This window comes from Puma concolor, chromosome D3, assembly GCF_028749965.1.
Source record: "Puma concolor isolate L17-30 chromosome D3, mPumCon1.1.hap2, whole genome shotgun sequence".
Taxonomy (NCBI): Eukaryota; Metazoa; Chordata; class Mammalia; order Carnivora; family Felidae; genus Puma; species Puma concolor.
This window is the reverse complement of record NC_141678.1, coordinates 48,024,831-48,045,452: the sequence shown is the minus strand read 5'-3', so window position 1 is coordinate 48,045,452 and position 20,622 is coordinate 48,024,831. Positions and strand designations below refer to the sequence as shown.

The 20,622-nt window shown below is 40.5% G+C and overlaps 1 protein-coding gene across 4 annotated transcripts in view; it reads left to right on the top strand.

Annotated features, from left to right (window-relative positions):
* ZNF521 (zinc finger protein 521) overlaps window positions 1–20,622 on the top strand; it is a 280,911-nt gene that overhangs the window by 2,158 nt on the left and 258,131 nt on the right. The window lies entirely within an intron of this gene.

Sequence of the window (20,622 nt, the reverse complement as noted above, 5' to 3'; positions counted from 1 at the left end):
AGTTATTGATCTGGTGGCTGTGGTGGAATGTGGCGAGGAGAGTCACGTGGCGGCCTCCTCCTCCTCCTCCTCCTCCTCGGCCTCCTCCTCCGCCTCCACCTTCCGAGCCTCCCCCCGGGGAAACCAGGGGCGCGCGGCCGCGGGGAGCCGGGAGCTCCGGCGCTCCGAGGCCGACAGCGGGGAGGGTGAGCGGCGGAGCGCGAGGGCCGGAGAAGGTGCGGGCAGGGCGGGCTTGGAGTCGGGGCGAGGGCGCGGGGCGCGACAGCTGGAGGCGGCGGAGGCCTCTGCGACCCCGGAGGCGGAGGACAAAGGGCGGCTGTGCGGCCGCCCGGGCCCGAAGGGTCCCGCCGAGGTCCGTGCGGCCCGGCCCCGCCCTCTGGTCCTCGGCGGCGCAGCATCCTCTTCCTCTTCGGCGGCCCGGGGCCCTGCGCCCAGTTGCCCCTGGCAGTGCCACCCGGTCTCCCGAGGCGGCCGCCGGCCCGGGGGCGGGTGGGGAGAGCCAGGCGCCCCAAGCCTCTCCGGCCCCCGGCCGATGTGTATTTATGAACTCGATTAACGGAGCCCTCACCGCACACACAAAGCCCTTTCTTCTCCTGGGAAGGGACCGGGTGGGGGGAGGGAGGGCCTCGCAGATCGGAACGCTCTCTTTTTTTCTCCGAAGCACAGAAGTTTTGGTTTGAAAACGAGCTGAATCTCTGACATGTGTCTTGACACAATTTTTGTGGGGATTTACATTCACGTGGGCCACACATTTTCTGGGAAAACCTAGACCAACGGCCTGAAAGATTCCGGCGCCGATAGTGAAAAAATAAACGCCACGGGCGTGCGCGGGTGTCAGGGTAACGGTGGACTACGCTCGCGTCCGGGGAACTTGTCGTGACACTCTGCTTCCTTTAAAAGTCACGCTGAGCGACGTACCGGGACGAACCTCTTCCTAGTCGCTTGGCAAGAAGAACTTTCCGAGTTTGATAGGATAGCGCTTGGTGTCAGCCCGGTTTGAAGGGCTGCAAAAAGGCTTCTGAACCCTCAGTAATTTGGGAAGCTTTTTATTTTTAAAAAGTTTATTGAAGTTTGCACAGTGGGTAATTTTGCTTCTCCGCAGCATCTGAACATGCAGTTCACCTGCCTTTGGAATTAATTCGCACTTGAAGTTCTGTTGATTGTGGGTGCATGCGTTCCCCCGTGTTTCCTAAAGAGGATTCATTCTCATGCACGTAGGATTTTCTGGGCTGTAAGTGAAGCCGTCAGTTGGCGGTATTCGCAGGGCATCTTGGATATGCCGAATTGCAGAATACCTGGGACCAAGACCTGTGCTGTTCTTAAGTTAGTAAGCAGAAGAAGGCAATTGAAAAGGAATAAAGAGGGCATTTTATTGTTTTGCCATATTGTCATATTGCAAGAAATATTCAAATATCTTCTCCATGAAGACACAGCATCTGTTTCAACTGCCAAGCTGTAAATAAACTATTTACATTAAAAACAAAGATTTAGCTTCCATTTTCTGTGTGGGCACGGAACACAGTGGTGTTCTCCTCAATCAGCTGCTTGGATGACTCCCAGAGCAGGGAATGGCCTCAGGTGGGCTGGCTGAGCTTTGGGGGTGGGAAGCTGAAGACAGGAATAAAAATAGTACAGTCCTTACTAAACATCCGACTTGTTTTTCTTCAGGGTGTGCATTTACCTGGGAAAATACATATTTAGATGAGCTATGTCAGATGAGTAATTGTGATATTAGCGGTTTTGGAGAAGTAGAATGGCATTCTAGGTGGCTCGTGTTAAATAATCTAGCCCTTTCTTCACTATTTTCATTTACCCATGTCTTGCTGGAAGGGTCTCCATTTTTTTAAAAATGTGTTTTAGGAGTCATCTGAGTATGTGGATTCAGTACATTATATTGTTTGGAAGGTCACCCTTGGATCATAGAGAAGCCAGGGAGGTGTTATCATGACAAATATTCTGGCATCACCATAATAATAAGCAAGAAGCAACACTTTGCTATCAGCAGGCATAGAAAGGCAGACTTGATTTGAGTTTCTTCTTTTATGAGGCACTGATTAGTAGTGTGGCAACTAAAATAAAAATTTTCATTCTACTAGATGAGTGACAGTGTTTCAAAACCTTGCAGATTACTTTATACCAACTTGAAGGCGGCTTTGGAAACCATGAAAATGCAATGTGCTCTTCTCAATAAAACATGAAGTTGTGCATTCAGTTTCCAACTTGTCTCCTACATCCGTACTATTTCTTTAACAAACAAGGTTTAAAAGATATTTCTGATATGGCTGTCACTTCTGATATCATAATTTGCAACTTCTATCTCAGGGGAGTAGTTTACATAAGGCAGGTAAAAACATTAAAACAATATGACAGTTAAGTTTAGAGTTTTTGTTTTCAACCAAATGCTTTAAAATAAGGTCTGCCAGTAGTAGTTGAGTTTATTTTGTGTATTGTCATAAACTTAGTATTTTGAATGAAGAATTATATTTACTTAAAGATTACATAGGATTTTTTGTTTATTATTGTCCTAATAACCCACCTCCTGAGAGTGGGTGCCAGGTTCTGGGTGCAGTGGAGCCGTGCTCGGTCTCACGTGCACCGAGACTGGTAAATACCAAAAAAGATTCATTTTTTTCTATTTGAGAAAACTGTGAAACATATTTTGGAACGTGAAACTCTTTTACCCCTCTACCTCTCAAAGCCCTGGCATCAAAAGTCTCTCAGCCTATAAAGTCGTGAAACTTATGCTGTCCTTATGCTACGAAACCTGCAGAATAATCCTTTCTGTCTAATGAAACAGAGAGTTGCAGCCAGTAGTTCGAGGCAGGGGTGGTCAGACAATGAAACGAGCCACCCTTTCTATCCCATTTATATTATTTGGGTATTTATCTCAATTCCTAAGAGTAGACCTGGTCTTTGAGTCGATCACCTGACTGGAAGCAGTTCTGCTGCCAGCTTGTTTTTCGAGGCAGCAAATCAGTTGCCTCAAATTGGTCAATTGTGACCTATTTCTATTTTTCTTGCTGGCTCTTTATTCTCTTTCTTGTGGTGCTTTTCTAATGGAAGTTTCTCGGCCATTTTACCTGATAAAAACAGAGGGTGTGTGCGTGTGCGTGTGTGTGTGTGAGTGAGTGAGAGAGAGAGAGAGAGAGAGAGAGAAATTTACTCCAAAAAGCACTGTAAGAAGGAAAAAGTGGTCCACTGCCTGAAGGTGTGATATATTCAGAAAGAGCCAAGTTATAAAGCTGGAAGGAGAGAGGGGAGCACTTAGACATTTAAATGGCCAAGTTAAACACAAGACACAATTAGGATATCTGGACCCTCAGGTGTTCATAAACCCGTACCAGGGGCCTCGAGAGAGACATGGTGGGAACCAGGGAGAAAGAGAGCCCCCAAAGTGCCTTGTTTAACTTGGCCGTCACAGTAGCTAACCCTTTGTTACTTGGCACATTTTGAAGTTATCACACTTAATGATTGACCTTTTTCCTTTTTCCCATTTACCTTCTTTTGTACTTATAACGCTTTTTTTTAAGAAGTAATTTATTAGAAATATAATGAAGTGGCAAAAATGTAGCTCTCAATCTAAAGAAGAAATGTAAACTATCGAGTTTGAATGAAAAGTCAATGGATTTTAAGTCCCATAACCTTTTGAAAGTCAGAAAACCTATCTATTAGGCTGTATTCTCTAGTGGAAAGGCTCTCAAAATTGTAGGTGTTAAAACAACCATCTCAGGGAACTTGGACTAGCCCCTAAACTGAATAGAAATGTTCAACTCTCTTATTTAAACACATTTCCCCCCTTTTTTCAAAGACAAAATAGATTTTCTTATTAGGTAGACAGGTAAAATTTATATATATCAAAAAAAGCATGGTCCTCTTCTACTACATATGTTTCAGTTCTTAAAAAAAATAACCTTACCACTAGAGATTCAGTTTTGGTTTTGGAAATGATGCCATAGTAAGAAAAAAGCCCTGAATTTTATGTGAAAAGACATTTGCATTAAGGCAGTGTAATAGTTCGCTTTTAATTAAAACTTGCGCTATGGCTTTTCCCTCAAAATTATTATTAGATAAGTTAGGCATGCCTTTTTTTTAAATAACTAGGTGTTAACCTAAGGTGGGTGTTAAAAAATATTAAGAAGGCACCTATATATCTCTATCTGTATATTCTTTTTCGTGACTGTGAGGGCAAAATGCTCTGCTAACCGTGTGACACACAGCCATGTATGCTTTTACTTTTGGATTTGGAAGCTAAAAAGCCTGATTATTGGAAACACTGCAGCTCAGTGTTTGACATCCATACCCCTTCAGACAGTTCACTTGTTCTGTTCATCTATCAAGCAGTGACTGTTTCTTCCCTCCACCACCTCTAAATTATACTGACTCGATGTTGAAGTCATTAAATTGATTACAGTCCAATCAGTAGACAATCCGACATAAACAAAAACAGCAATTACAGTTGGCAAGAATCCCACGAGTGCTAGTCAAAGTTCCAGAACTGACGGTCCAGTGAGTCTTTTCCAAAACGCCGGATTTCACGATTTCAGCAGTTCTGGCAGCATCTTCTTAGAGGGAGGGCACAAAAATTCATAAGATTCCACTTGGCCTTAAAAACAAAAACATCTGTTTGATGCATGAGTGGATTGTTGGCTTTTCTTTAGCCAGCCAAAAAAGGGCAAAAAATAGGATATTGAACATAAAAGCATACATGTAAAAATGAAATTACAACGGGATTTGAGATTAGCAGCTTTTTCTAAAGCAAGCTGTTAATAATGCTTTCTTTTTTGTTTTGCCAGAGTATTCCCATATCCCTTAAAATCCATTGTAGTTATTGACAGCGGTGACATCTAATAGTGATGACAGAATTTTTCAACTTTTTGCTGCCAGTAATTATACTTCTTTTTACTAGCTTTTTTTGGGTCATCGCAAGTCTGGTAGCATATCTGTAGGAGAGTTCTTTTCATCATATAGGAACATTTTCGCTCCCTTCCTTTTCTTTTTAAAGAAGGTCTGTGAGAATTGACTAGTCTGGCGAATTCCAGTGAAATACTTGTTGACATAAGTTGAAATGTAATATTAAGTATACTTGCTTGAGTTTTCATTTTGATGTAAAGCCATGCAATGAGGAGAAAGAGGTTTTGATAGTAGAAAAGAGCAATTCTACCAAGATCAATTAAGAATTTTTATGAAAGGTCTGTTTTTCCTATTACTGTGCTTTATTAATTCGTCTGACAAAATTCACATTGCTGGTTTTAATGTCATTAATTCTGTTGCCATAGAATACATTCTTTATGGCTAGATTTAATAGATACCATGTTGAGTTTTTAGTTATTTTTAAGAGAGAGAATAATTTTAAGGCTTGGAGCTCTTGCATCGTATTGTAACCGCCTTATGGATTGTTAAAAATGTAAATGTTGTCATTAGGTAATACGTTAAAGAATGCTTTTGAATTGAATGAAGTTTTGATACTAACATTGGTATTCCAAATCAAACCTCTGGCTAAGTATTTTCCCAGATGTATTTAATTTTATTTTCTCCATTGACCCCTGTCGTGCTGTCAGAGGTTAAAGTTAGTTCTGTGGAGGGGATGTGTGCAACTTTCTAATCCCATTTCAATTAAATCTGAAATATGTTCCTGTTTTTTGCTTGGGGATTACAAGGTACACTATCTGGGACAGCATCCCTTTTTGTTGTTGTTGTTGTTGTTGTTGTTGTTGCGAAAGTGTCCTTGTCTGATTTAAAACACGTTCCGCAACAATGTTATTATACTGCAATTAAAACTTAAACATTAAAGTTAACATTAGTAAATTTAAATAGCTCTGTTATAGTATTAATCAAATAGTGTAAGGAAAGCTTTTAAATGGTTTAAATAATTATGCAACTCTTGGCATAAAAGCCTGACACAAGATAAATCTTTGAAAACTAAGTAGAATCGTGGCCTTTTTTTTTTTTTTTAAACTTTAATTTTAGGCAGCTTGGGCTTTTAGCATGCATCACGTTCCACCTCTAGTAGAAGTAATTATGCCAGTTTAGTAATTATTAGAGATGAAAGAAATTCAGTAAGATACGAATTCTTTTAAAACTTCAGTAGCTTCAGTTTTAGCAGGGATAATGATCAAGCAGCAGTCACTCAGCTGCCTGGGGACCCTCCCACAGCCACAAGCACTGGGCTGATCTTGGGGGTATCACCATTATGGCAACGCACACTACACTTGGCACTTCCACGCTAGATGTCTGATTGTAGAGGTTTACAATTCGCTCGTGAAAAAAACCCTGATTCAAATATGACTGGCTAGAAACTCCCACTTCTTAGACGATTAAAACAAAAAGATGAATGCAGAGACACTTAAAAATCATTATTGTGGCACACCGCATATTTTTGTTTTGCAGGATAGTAAGTGATTTTTGAAATCCTGAAAGGAAAACTCTATGTAAGTCTGTCGTTTGCATGAATGTATGTGTTGAGAATGCACTGAGCATTTTAAGTGTGTTGTTTTCAAGGGAAGATGATTTGGTTTGGAAAGCGTATACTATTTGTTTATGAGCATAGTTCTCAAGCTCAATGTGGTCAAGTGATTGACGTTGAGAATATTTATTTTCATCATGTTGAAGTTTGTTGAAATCGCATTTTGGTGTTTTGGTTACAAGAAATTTTTTTGTTACATGTGTGAAAACAAAAGGTTTCAGCTCCTCAGGTGACAAGTCAGTGTAAGTGGTACGGACACGTGTACAAATAGACTCTAATGTTCTACTTAATATACATTTTGCTTAGCAGTCCATATGAGTTGGTCGCTTTTTAAGGGAAAAATTGGATTGAATTGGATTTTGCCTAATAGAAATCGGTACCACTGTAAGGCATATAATTTCCTTTTAGAAATTAAAATCACTTCACCACGGAGTGTCATTAGTTCACTTTTTGTATTCCCTTCTTCTCCTTTCTTTCTCATGATTAGCTTTTTCCAAAATTTCTTACCCCACCAGTGTACTGTGAGAGATAAATCCAGATGGAAACTTATTTAGCTGATGGGAACGAAAGAGATACGTGGCTCTCATTCTTGAGTGCAGATAGTCCCATATATTCATACAGAATACCTTTGTGAAGACAGGTGAAGCAAGGGGTCCATGAGGTGAGTGATGAATCACCATGCTACAGGGGGTGCTGTGACCAGGCACCTAACATATATTATGATGTTTAAAACTGTATATTGACTTCTAGCACAACTTGTAACATTTCATACGTGTTCTTTAATGTTACTGTTTTCCTTCACAGTAAAACCAGGTTAGGTCTAGTAAGTGCGTGAATAAGACTAAACAGTGACTGCCCTTAGCATTCCTAATGATTTGGCTTGCGTCAGTTGTTTTGGGTTTATAAGACATATGCTTTCTCTTACTAGTATCACCCTTTTGTCTTTTCTTATTTTTATCCACTGAAGAGAGGTAATTCGGTATTCACAAACATCACTCCACTAAGTGGCAATGAAGCCAAAACAGAACTATTGGCTGGGAGGTGGTGCTGTCCTGAGCTCATTGGAATGTTTTGTTCGTGGGCCGATGTATGGAGTCTGAAGTTGCTGTGTGTATGATGTAGGGTGGTTTGGGGCTGTCAGTATGCAGTATGAAAAGTTAGATGGACTGTTCGCAGAGGCAAGGGGTAAAAAACAAAACTGTGGGCTCAAGAGGATGCATATTCATTCCTGGAAAGAGTGGAGAATCGAAAGAGAAACAATTAGTTATGGTCCTAAGTATTGTGACTTGATATTTGTGCCAGTGGGGAGACGGTTGCCCAGCAGAAAGGGCAAGGGGGTGAGCTCTGATGTGCCGTCTGCACTTTTTTGGCAAAGCCACTTAACCTCTGTTCTCTAGGATTCGGATTTCCTCTCTGTAAAATGAGGGGGCTCATTTCATCATTTAGCAAGGGTTTTGTTTTGTTTTTTTCCAGTGCTTATTTTGTTGCTGGCCTTGTGCTAAGTTCTGAGAATTAGGTTGTGAACCAAGCAGGCATAAGCCTTGCTCTTATGAAATTTATGGTCTAGAAAACTGGGTGAAAATTTAAATATCTTCCATTGCTTTTTAATTTAGGGAAGGAAGCAAAGCCAAGTGAAGAGAAAGGGGTGCATGTATATGATACACTCTCTTTCTCAGCAAGTTAAGTCAGTTAAAAAAGTTAGATAGAATGGGTTTCAAAAGCATTTTTGGCACCAAAAATTGGTGAGCTGTAACTTTTAAGTATAGTGAGCAGTGTTTCCTCTTATATTTAAAAGGCAAGTATGCCCACTTGAACTGAAACCACTAAACAGAATCCATAGAATATTTCCTATATTAGGTCATTGACTTAGCAATATCTTTTACTCCTCCTAAAAGATCTAGACAACATTCTTGAAAGTTAATTGTGTGATATTAAAGTTAACTTAAAAAATTGATATATATATCATCCTTTAAGATAATTGAAGGCTCTTAGATAATCTGTATAATGCTGATATTAAAACAACAGCAACGACAACAACAACAAAAACCCCAAAGCCAACAACACCAAACTTCAGTTAGGAACCCCTGCCATATAAAATTGAGGTGAAACAAGTCACGAGGAACTCATTCCATTAAATATTCAGGAATAGAACACTAAGGAATGAAACAAGTTGGTATTGAAAAGTCCATACTGCAGGTTTGACTATTTGTCCCCTGGGAGACAGGGAAGTGCTTTGAAATAAACTTTTACAGAATCATAGATCTTAAGCATAAGACAATTTAGAGATAATGGTATTGGGTGTCTTGATGGTCCTCATGTTCAAAGATGTGAGTGCCGAATGAATGGTGATGGTGGAGTGTAACTGACCGAAGAAAAAGATGATCAACATGAAATCCCTTTTGCCTTCTCCACAATCATATAGGTCATTTACATAAGTATTGCATCATTATGCCAAATTTTTAATCTTCAAAATAAAACCATTACAAGATAATAACACCGTTTTATAGCTCCTGTTAAACGTAACTGTTTTTTATACTTGCTGATTTGCATATTTAAACCCCAGTCTGAGTGAGCTGGGCCAGTGACTCCCGGGGACCCTCACCATGGCTTCCTACCTCTCTCTTTGCCTCTGTGTCCCTCGGCCAGGAGAGGGACAGCCAGGTGCTCAGCTAGGTGCCTGACTTGTATACTTGGTGTCCAGTACCTTCCAAGGAGCCAAAATCACTATGTTTCTTGCCAAAGGAAGGTGTTGGCGACGTCTGAGTTCCCTTCTATCTCTAACATCATAGAATTCTCATATTGAGAAATTGTAATTCTTGCAAGTTGATCAATAATTCACATTAATGGGGCAGGCATGCTTTTCAAGTTGTGAACTTGATTGAGTTGTAGCTGATGGAACAAAGCCAAACAGAGGTTAGATGGTCTTGCTTTCCACTATGATTTCTTGTTCAGATCCTCTATTTAGGGAGCTGATAGAGAAGAATACATGTATCACATACTGAACCATCCTCAGGGCTTTTATGAGGATGACTCCATCCAAGTTTTGGTATTTTCATAGAGCAATTTGTCGCTTCTAGATGAGAGCCTGGGGACACTGACCAATTCAACTCGCTAGGGGTTTGTCATGTCTCCCTGGGAGCAACTCTAGCAGCAGCAGCTGCTTTGGACTAGAAATCATGTGTCTGTGTGAGTGTGTGACCAACTGTGTCTGCCTGGATGTTTGCAGTGGGATGGGTATGAACCTACAGCGGTACAAATGTGTGAGCCAAGGTCAAAGTGTGTTGCTTTAAGGACAGCATTTTAATTTAGTTTGACTTGTGTTGGCTAATCATCTTCAATTCGTGTTCATCCATTTGCCCAGATGCTGGTACCATTTTCATAGAGCAGAATGGCCCAATCTTTAATGACTTTCACAGCCTCACATTGAACCTCCTGTAGACTTAGATTGTGAGTTCGCAAGTCAGTTTTGTACAGTAATAAAGGCTTGAATATTGTTTTCATTTCTTAAGACTCCTCGGTCATCTTCTGTGAGGCTTTTCCCGACCCACCTGACTTAAAATGACTCTTCTCTTTATTATTCCCCCTCTGTGTTGCATTCCATAGAAACTATAGCACTAAGTTGGTTTTCTGGTTTGTTGATGAGCCCTTTGAGAGCAGGGCTCTGTTTCTTTTCTTTGAATCCCCATAGCCTAAAACTAGATGGTAAACAAACAAATCCACAAGTACACAAACAAATATTCAGTCATTTGTTTAATCAACAAACATTTACTTCACATTCATCTTTTACCAGTCTAGGAGTGCTAGGAGCTGGGGATGCTATGAAGGAGTTACAGGCAAACAGTGGAAACACATTAAATGGACAATTAAATAGATACTAATCATTTACAGTCATGTGAAAGGAAAGTACTAGGTGTTATGAGAACATATCACAGATATCCTTGAGGTCAGGAAAGGACCATAGGAGAAGCCCTTTCCAATCAAATCTGAAGTTTAGTATGTTTTTGCATGAAAACTTTTGAACATGGTCATGCATTCTACCGGAATTTCTAGTTGAACATCAGTTACGCATCAGGTGCTAAGGATACAGTAAGGAGCAAGTCAGATACAGTTGCTTATGAGTTTCATGAAGCTAACAGTCTATGAAGACTTACTGAGATGATTCTTTGTTTCCTTATTGTTGTTTAACTCCAACCTGTACTTAGTTTTGCAGCAGTAATATACTTCCAGTTCATACAGGTGGGATCTCTTGTATATTATTTGCACTTGGCTTACTTGTGTATAAGTTCAGGCCATCCTTTGTACACGGGCCTGGTTTTTCCACTCTTAAGTAAACTACCCTAACAACATCCATTGAGGTATTCATCATTAGATCTAGTTATTCTTGCAAACCGCTGGATTTCCTTTCATTCTTACAACATTATCTAAATACTGGATAAAATCACTCATTTTGGTATCATAAGACAATTTAATAACTCTCCTCCATTTTGCCTCATAGGTATTTAGGAAAGTATATTCAAACTGTGTAATATGTTTCTGCTTATGATTTTTGCAAATTCTTAGCAGTTTCCACATCGAGGAGATCAGTAAATACTAGAATATGACAATACATCAACAGTCTGATTCTGTATTTGTCTATTCTATATGATATATTATAATTGAAAATGTACACAGAGAAACTAGACGATTATAAAAAAGTTATGTACCTATCAAAACTTTTCTTCACTTTTTAAATTTTTTATTTAAAAAAGTTTTTAATGTTTATTTATATGAGAGAGAGAGACAGACAGACAGACAGACGGTGCATGCCAGCAGGGGAGGGGCAGAGAGAGAGGGAGACACAGAATCTGAAGCTGGCTCCAGGCTCTGAGCTGTCAGCACAGAGCCCGATGAGGGGCTCGAACTCAGGAACCCTGAGATCATGACCCGAATCAAAATCAAGAGTCCAGACGCTCAACCGACTGAGCCACCCAGGTGCCCCTCTTCACTTTTCAATTCAGATTTTTAAAGCATTTTCCGTTGTTTCTGTTCATAATAGTATTATTCACAAAGTGCCCCCAAAAGAGTCTGTGGGAGGATGTTTGAAGCCTTTGCCACCGTCCGCATAATTCTCCAGGCCAAGTCTGAGTGAGTGCATCGATACCCTGGGCAGGCTGATAATATGTTCCCTCCTCCAACTGTAGTTTAAATATCTGTCCCATGGTTATTTCGAGAGGATAAAAATTCTGGTGGTAATGACCTCAGGCAGCAAACTGGACCATTCTTAGGTGGCAACATTTACATGTGAGTATCTTGGCTGTTTTCTTTTCCCCCCAACAAAAGTGAGAGCTCTCTCTGCTGTCCTCCCTAAGTATATTTCCAAGAAGCCCCTCCATACCAACACTCAGGGTCTGTCTTTTTTTTTTTTTTTCTAACAATTCTGTACTGTCCACTGCATGGTGTTCTGTCATTTCACCCTTCCCTTACTGCTGGCCATTAAGTTGTTTCTATTCATTTACTTACTTGTTTGTTCGATTTACTATTTACAAATGTTGCTTCAGTGAGTATATACACATTCTTGCTGACATGTGTGATTGTTTATGTGGGATAAATTTCTAAAAATGGGATTGTGGGATAAAGGGAACATGCATTTGATGTCTCGATAGATATTGCCAGTGTGCCCTCCACAGAGTTAATACCAATTCACACTGCTTTTAGCAGCAGGGTTAGAGAGTATCTGTGTTTGAATACTTTATCTTTACTAATGTGACTTGTGAAACAAGCAAACTGGTATGTCATTGACATTTTAATTAGCATTTCTATAATTATGAGCATCTTTCCCTATGTTTATACATCATTTGTATTTATTTTTCTGCGAATTGCCTTTTTATTTCTTTGGCTCTATTATCTTTTGATTTGAGAGAGCAGCTCATATTAATAAGAAGATTAGTCCTTTGTCTGACTTACGTGTTGCAAATATTTCCCCATTAGTCTTTTAACTTTGTGGGTGGTAATTTTTTTCTTTTGTCATACAGAAGTTTAAAATTGTTTATTTTCAGTTTTGTCAGTGCCTTCCCTTGTAACTAATAGACCTTGTGTCTGACATAGAAAGTTTTTTTTTCTTTTTTTCTTTTCTGATCATTCTTTGAGTTTTGTCTTTACCAGTACACGGGCTTCAGGCCTTGTCTGTCCCCCTCCACCCCTGTGTCTCCAGCACCTAACCATATTTCTAGAAATACAGTAGTGCTTAGCAAACATGTAGTAAGTGAGTCAGTATAGTAGGGTGGTTAAGAGCATGGCTGTTAAGCCAGACGCCCTGGGTTGAAATTGTCATCTGGTTGGCCTTGGGTGAGTGATTGTATCACTTTTTTTAACATGTTCATTTATTAATTTTGAGAGAGAGAGAGAGAGAGAGAGAGAGAGAGAGGAGGCATGCATGCTTGAGAGTGGGGGGAAAGGCAGACAGAGAGGAAGACAAAATCCCAAGCAGAGCCAATCTGTCAGTGTAGAGCCCTGATGTTACAAACTGTGAGATCATGACCTGAGCTGAAATCAAGAGTTGGTCGACCTGGTGGCCGACTGAGCCACCCAGGCGCCCTGATTATATCACTTTGAACTACAGTTTCTGTATCTCTAAGGGTAATAATGGTACCTAATTCAACGAGTTTTTGTGAGAATTAAGAGTTAATTCGTGTAAGCGCTTAGAACAGTATCTGGCAGATGACAAGTACCTAGTCAATGGTTTTTACTCCTACCCTCAAAGGTTTTCTGTCTCACGAGGAAGTGCATCCCATGGTATACAGCTCTTCTCCATTCTAGAAATTTCTTCTTTGCTGTGGTTCAGGAGTAGCGATTTCTAGGTATCTGTGTGGCTGCACACAGGCTTTTCAGAGGCCTGTCTTGGGTGGGCTCCTTGCAGACATCTTCGTGAGGTTTAGTGGGTCATGGCTAAGCCCTTTCACACTGGCCAAATTAGCGCCTGGTTCCAACCTCCGTTATGCTTTTCCAACGTAGACAGAGTTCTGCAAGAAAAATTCTTGTAGAAATTCCAATTAAAAGATAACGGAAACATAAAGTGGAGCTAATTAATTTTAGAGCCTCTGCCATCTTTTTGGTAAGTCAGGTCTGTGTCTTTGAGGTTCTTTGCAAGAGGGCCAATGCTAATTTGCAAAGGTAGGCTAATTGTTCTTGGGAGAGGAACTAGAGACAAATAATTCACATATCATTATGAAGGTTTAATCATAGTAGATTTATTAATAATCCTTAAATTAAAAAGGTAAATCTGGGCTTGGGTTTACAAAGGAATTAGCCGAACAAGGGGATGATTTTCTACATCACCATACTCATCAGTAAATTTACGTAGATGCATTTTCTTCGAGGCCTCAGAGTGGAATTCTGTGTTGTCTAGAAGCATTTGTGAGTACAGAGTGTGAAGATGGAAGGAGAATACAGGAATACAGCTGCTGCTTGGGTGTTCACTACCAGGCAGTGTCTGGCTGTGTCTAGCCACTGCTTTCATCTTATATGAAACCTCATTTGGGGGCAGATTGTCTGGAATTTCTTTCCTCTTTACGTCTTCTCCGTTCTGTCCTGCAGTAAATCCTAATGGTTCATTTTGCTTTATTTCCATTTCCCTCGCCTCCCCTTGCTCCTTCAGCCACAAGTTCTACTTTGTTTAGTCCACGAAGTCATCCGGTCCCTGCTCCTGGATTGCTGGGCTCTGGGGGTCCCTTCAGGCTCGAGAAACCCAGCCATCGGCCGCTGGTTGACCTGCACACTCACCTGTCTGCCGATCCTCCATATAGACCCTTCCGTCTCTTTTTATTGTAACTAAATTATAACTGTCATAAAGTTGTCTTTGTTCGGACAAAGTCTAAAACCTTAATATATCCAATCAGATGACTTTCAAATAGCCATTTATACTTTTTCCCTTCAACCTTAATGCTAAATGAAGTGAAAGAAATAGTAATGAAAATCGGAGTGGAGAGAGCCAAGAGGATTGTCCGAGGCAGCTTTTAATGAGTGGAATATCCTTAAATGACAGTGAGTGACAAAAGAAATTCCACTTCAAGATCATTTAAAATAGATATTCTAGAAGACACTTCAGGAAGGGTGTTTTGGGGTAGAGTGATAGTTTGAGCCGAGAGACTCAGGGAAGAGGTCAGAAGCCAGGCAAGGTGCAGAGTGTTCTGAGGGGTCAAGGGCATAGAGCATCCATCTACCAGTTGCCCCGAGGCCTGAGAACTTCAGTGCCCCATCGCAGGTCATGCCAGGACGTCGTGATGGAATAGGGAGGAGAGTCTCTCAGGCCCTTGATTTCTAGTTCTAGGAACTACCTTTCATGGCTGAATACATTCTAGACTTTGGAAGGAAAAGTGGCTGTCCCTGCCCCGTTCAGATTCTTTACAAACACCCAAACCTGGGGCTCATTGCTCTCAGAGAGACACCTTCCTTATTGTAGTTTTAGCTTTCAAGGTCCTGGATGTACAACCAACATATCCCAGTGAGTTGACCTGGGGAACCCAGTGCTCGATGGGACCTGTGTTTAATCCTGCATGCTGTTGAACCCCTCTGTAAGCCTCATTTTTCTTATCAATAACATGGCAAGAATCTACTTTACATGATTATTGTATTAGATAACGAATGTAAGATGCCTAACATGTATCTCTGGCTGTTAGCAAGTTCCTACCTAGTAGCAGCTTTTTATTATGGAGGAGGCTCGGGCCACTGAGGAAGCATGCACATTTTATCCTCTCTGTGTTTCCCTCTCCTGCAGAGTCCTGAGGTGAGACACAGTTCTGTGGCCATCTTGCCTCTTCGTGTAAAGCAGAAAATATTTCCCCTTTGGAGACAGCCTGAGAGAAATTGTGTGAATATTTATATTAAACGTTCAGTAACCACTCTCTACAAGAAAAGAGGGCAGGTAATGGATGTGAGTTCACTATTTATGGCAAATACTTTGCCTTTGGGAACATATTTAATGTTTCAGAAGACGCCGTGTATCTATTTCATTTGATCTGAAGTAAATCTTATGTCAGTCATTATTATTCCCATTTTATAGGTGAGGAAACTGTGGCTTATCAAGCTGGCATGGCTGAAGTAGAAAAAGAATGTAGACTTCTGGACTTGAAATGGACAGTCTTTTTAAGCTCATAGTTTTCAAACAGAAGAAGCCGAGACCAATCTTAAGCCAGATCAAGAGGTGGAAATAATCCTCTGGCCACCATATTTCTCCTCTGCTGTTCCCTCTTCCTTTAAGCATTTAGATCTCAGCTCCCTCTCCTATTACACCTCCCCAGAGAAAGTTACTTGTACAAGAAAAAAAATGTATTAGCCAGTTATACCCGAAAGAGAATTAAAAGCAGTGGAAACCTGACAAATCCCTAATTGTGTGATTAAAGGCTTTGGCTTCTGATAAAAGCATCGCATGCCTCAGAAAGCTGATCTGGGAGGTATTTTGGGGGAGGTGGTGCTGGGGTGCTGGAGGGAGGGATCCTGGAGTGTTTTTTGCATTGCTGGTGACGTCTCAGCAGAAATATCTCCTTAGAGAAACTGAGTAGGCTTTCAAAGGTCTTCCAGTGGATACTCTCGCTCAAAGGTCAGGAGATTTGGTAGGGTGGGGCCCACCGGTCTGAGTTATAGGAGAAACGTGAGTGATGGTTGGACCTGCAAAATTATAGCAGTGGATCTGACTTAGGGTTGAATAACCTCCTGGTAATGTCCCTTAGCTGTTTTAAATACACTGTGTGGAGAAGCAAATTCCTATTTCCAACTGGCAGGTTACCATCCTGAAGCAATGTCTATTTTTTTGGAAATGTGCTACTTTTTCATACAAATCTTCTTTGTTGTTGTGACGAGATGGACGCACCTTTGGGGATGGGTTGCGCCAAGGACTGGTGGGACATCGATGCATTGATGTCATCTGTGGCAGGAGTTGGGCATGACACATCAACATTCCTGAGATGGCACGTGGTGGTTTTTTGTTTCTTTGTTTTTTGTTTTTTTGTAGTGTTGTCTAAATATGAAGTTTCAAAAGGATTGGCTTTAAAAAAAATAATAAAAGAGGCAGCCATAGGATTGATTAGATTAGATTCCTTATTCTTTTAAGAAAATAGGATGAGGGACACCTGGGTGGATCAGTCCGTTAAGTGTCCAACTCTTAATTTCGGTCCAGGTCATGATCTCACGGTTCGTGAGTTCAAAGCCCCACTTCGGGCTCAGGGCTGACAGTGCGGAGCCTGCTTGGGACTCTCTCTCTTTCTCCCTCTCTCTACCCCTCCCTCACTCACACCATCTCTGTCTCTCTGAAAATAAACTTAAAAAAAAAAAAAAAAAAAAAAAAAAGGATGAGATCTGACCCTTCTAGCTCACCATCTGAGAACAGGCATGCTCCTTCACCACATGTATTTATTGAAAGTTACGTTTCTGAATTTTATAGGTATACACATGTATATGTATATCTGTGTATTAAATCACATGGTGAAAAAGCAAAATGATTAAATATGGGTTTTGTTTATCAGCCATTCTCTCTGATGTGTGATTGATTTTGTTGATTTTACTTTATGCATATTTGGAGATTATCTGATAATATATCATCACTTAAACTATATTTATATATAACATAAATACTATAAAAATATTTACTATATGCTCACATTATCTTGACAGGCCAGGATTGAAACAATATGAGTGAGAACATATTTCCAGAAACGACTATTAATTTATAGTTACTAAGATAATGGCATACACGTTCACTTTCTGTTCTATCTGGGTAGCTCTGTAAATTGTGTATTGATTATGCTAATGGCACTGGTGTCTTTATTAGTTGTCTGCAGATACATGCAGATTGAATGCACATTTGGTAAGGTTGTCATCCTGTGGGGAAAAAAAGTACATTTTTAAAATCTGGTTTTTGGAGAGATTGAGTTAAAACTAAAGAAAAACATTAAATGAACTCATGGAAACTTAAGGAATTGTGTTCTAGGAAGTGAAAAGCGTAGTTAAAAAGTTAAAAATGATGCTGTTATATTTCCTTTGTTTCAAACTCATTAAGGCAAGGGTTGCAGAAATGGTACTAACTCAATAATGATCTATTTTTATAGTTTATTTTGGGTTGTGTGGCTTCTCTTGTTTTGTTTATCAAGCTGAAGGAACCTTAGACATTTAGGGTTGCATGTATTTTGAAATTTATTAGCCCAACTAGAGGAGAACAGAATGATTTTCTTTTTTTCCAATTATACATAAATTTTCTTGTATTTTGTAATAGCTCATAAGTCATAAATCACAGCTCCACTTTGTGCTCTGATCTTTCATTATACAAACATGTACCTATTTGGTAAGATTTTTCTCTCTTCTTTTTCCTCTTGCTGAACCATCATGGTACCAAAGCAGTTATTTAGAAACCACTTTCTTATCTTCCTGAATGGGATCACTTCTTAGAAATGTGGGCCTTCCTCTGTGTGCCAGCTAAGAAAGAAACTTTAAAAAAAAACCTTTTAAAAATTTGGTTTCAAATCATTTTCCGCTTTATTGTAGTTACAGTTGGATCCCTGTTTGTGTGATAACCAGTAGGAACTGGTAAAGGGGAAAAAACACAACAACAAAGTTTTCGTATTTCTGGGTGATATGAGTCCATTTAACAGGATATTAAAGCCCCTAAATTTTGTGTTTAATTTACAACCTTGAGAGAAATCCAGGTGTCCGAGTTTCAAATACATTGTTTAAAATTTAGAAGAGGAATTTCCCAAATTGGAAAAAAAAAAAAAAAAGGCAAAGTCATTAATCAAGAGAATTGAGTGGTAATTTGGATTGATTTTTGTGAATGACATTGGACTTTGTCTTCTCAACGTGTGAAGATGAAAACTTCTATATTACAACAGGATAAGGTTTCTTATTCAAAACCAAACACTTTCTCCCTAAGCTGTTTCAGTAATTGTTGAGATAGTTAACTTTAAGTGTCGAATTCAGAAGTACTGTTAGAATTGGCTGGGTGTCATCTAAAATAGCTGAAGTAGTAAGAACAGTTAGTAGAAGTATCAGAAGGTATGATGTCTGGAATACAAAGGCTTTTTGCCCCAGATTTTCTTTTGCTGCGGGGGGGTGGGGGGTGGGGGGGGTGGGGGTGGAGCACGTCTTCCTGGCTGGGCTGCTATAGCTGCAGTTTATTTGTTACGTTTAAAGAGGAAATAACTAGACCCTCTCCCAAACATCCAAACGTCTTAACTCCTAGGTTCACGTGCGTTTCATTTATTATCGTAGTTGTCCAAAGAAACATTTTGCAATATTTTCTGAAGGAAGAGATGTGAGACGCAATTGCTGTTTTCGTTTTTAGTCAGATTGTGGATTTATTTTCCCTTGGCTTTGTGTATGTTTGAGATAGGACTAAATAAAAAGAATCTCACCCAAGACCTAAGTCCCCAGAAGAGTCACGGGGGCCCTTGCAAATGTCTTGCACTGGATTAAAGAGTGTGATTGTGGTATTTCTGGCCGATCTCTCTCCAGTTTTGGCTTCGGTGGGGTTATGGATAAAAGGCAAACTCTGGGTGTGAACATAGTGAGAAAAGTAAGTCATTAACCTTGATTAATACACCCGTTTTAAAACCAAGGCAGCAAGTTCATCTCTAGGAATGACTCTACCACAGCCGGTGCCTGACAGTTATTAGACGGCTCCCTACTTTCTTATGCCAACACTCAGTGCTAAGTCCTGTTTCTGGAGTGGCTCCTGTGTCCTTTTTTCTGCCATTGAATGTTTTACTCTCTTCTCTCCTTTCCTCCCTGATGTCATAGCCTCCAGACTAGTCTCCCAGCTTCCAGGTCTGGTACCCTAACAACCCACCCTCTCCATTAGTAATGAAGCATCTTTCTAAAGTGTAAACGAGATCTGTGACTCTCCTTACAGTCCTCTGGTGACTTCCCGTGGTGCTGAGGTTAGCATGTGAACATTTAGCTCACAGTAGTTCCTTCATGATCTAGCTGTGTTTCCAGCCTCCTCTCTGCCAAGGCTCCCCTTTTCCCCACTCTGTCCAGTGCCTGTCATTTGAACGGCACAGAAGAACTTGCACTTCCTGGAAGGCATCTTGTTTTATACATCTGCGAGGCTTTACATATGTTTCCTCTGTTTGAAGAGCCATTTTCTACTTGTCCTCAGGGCTACCCCATCCTTTACAACTTAGCCCAAGCTGCTCTTCTTTAGGTAAAACTTTCCTGCTCTGCCCTGTGGGATTTAAATGCCGCTGGTCTGTGGGCTTCTCCATCTGAGTACTTATCCGGCCTTCTGCACTCATTGATTTACTCATCTATTCCCCCCGACCCCCGCAGTAGTGCTTGCCAGCCCTTCTGATATTATGGCATAGGCAAAAAAATGATAGGTTTTGAATGGCACACTTGGGTGAGTGGAAGGGCAACAGGCCCACGGTTTCCTATTATCCCAAGCTGTACCTGGCCACTGCGAGGGCCGAATGGATGCGTATCCTCCAGCCCCTGACTGCACCCACTTTTGACCTGCCAGTCGGGAACCCCTGCAGCGATTGCAGGCTCCTGGGGACAAGGACTAGGTCCTTAGGCTTTGCATCTCCAGGGCCTTAGCCAAATGCCCTACTGAGCATAGGTGCTCAGTAAACATCTGTTTGCTGAAGTGTGACTGGGCGGCCATTGTAATTCAATCTGAAAGTTTAAGTGCTTTTAAGGCAGTAGTGCATTTATAAATGCTCTTTGTATGAAAGTTGGAGTGCTGAAATTCCTTTCTTCTAAATTTCATGTTAAGGGTAAAGGGGGACTAGGTAGAAGAACTAACTCGGGGTAGGATTCTGATCGGAAAGGGAGAAACTTTTTATTTGGTTCCAAAGTGTATGGTTCTGATGTTGTTGTATTTAACCTCTCCCAAGGCTAATTTATTTTCTCCCCCTTAGCATCCTCCTGCAAAGAGTTTCACTGTAGATAGAAGAGTGGTAATAAATTCACGTTTGGCATGTTCTCCTCGATAATAGTGCATCTGTGATATTTCTCTTTGGTCTTCAAGGACCGCAATAGACCTGTATAACAATCCTGCAACACCGCGGAAGTTCTAAATTCAACAGCATGATTTTGTTTAATATAGAGATCTTTCTTTCTGTCGAAAAAAATTTTATAGACAAAGGAAAGAACACGTACATGAAAAGGTTTTTTTTTTCTTTTCCTGTAAAACA